Raw genomic sequence first — 770 nt, 5'->3', positions numbered from 1 at the left:
CCAGCCAGCCAGCCTCTAATGGGATCTCTTCATTTTCTCTCCATTATTATGTCAGATGGGAAAGTTAATGCGAAGCGATCTCCGGAGGGAAGGCACCTGCTGCCAAGCCCAGCGGAGGGGGGTGCGTAGAGGGTGTGGGTGGGGTGCGCCCCGAGCTGCAGGTGCGGGCCGGAGCGGAGAGCGGGCGTCCTGCTGCTGCAGAAGGGAGGCACACACGTCCAATGGAGGTGAGGAGCTCCAAGCTGCATGGCGCTCCCGCCCTGCCTTCTGCCACCCGGCTGCCTTACTGAATGGGCCCCGTGGCCTGTAAAGACGGCCAGGGTGAGCTCAGCAAAGTCTATTTATGCCCCATAACCAATTAGCATGTTTTGAGCTCTTACATCGTGTCCCGAGATCCCAGCTAATCAGCCTATTCCAGCTTCTGCTGAAGAGCGAGCGCAGACACGAAATGAAGCTGAGAGGCAGGATACAGATTTGTTACTACCGTCTCCTTCATCCCTCAAGTCCTTGGTATTGATGAAATATCACCCAAGGCTGCTCCGAGACCATCCTCACCTTTTCGTGAGGTTATTTCAGGGACAGATGTCAAAAGCGTGCAGGGGCTGGCCACGTCTTGGGGAGTGTGACACCAGGGGATTGTTACCAGCAGGCTCAACATTAAGTCTCAGAGAAATGGTCAGCAAAAGCAAGGCCAGGTACCTGGGCCTCTGGCAACACTGCTCGTTCAAATCGTTCTGTATTATGAGCCTGGCTTTATGTTCTCTTCAAAT

This window comes from Pteropus vampyrus, unplaced genomic scaffold, assembly GCF_000151845.1.
Source record: "Pteropus vampyrus isolate Shadow unplaced genomic scaffold, Pvam_2.0 Scaffold2385, whole genome shotgun sequence".
NCBI lineage: Eukaryota > Metazoa > Chordata > Mammalia > Chiroptera > Pteropodidae > Pteropus > Pteropus vampyrus.
Note: the sequence above shows the minus strand (reverse complement) of the source record.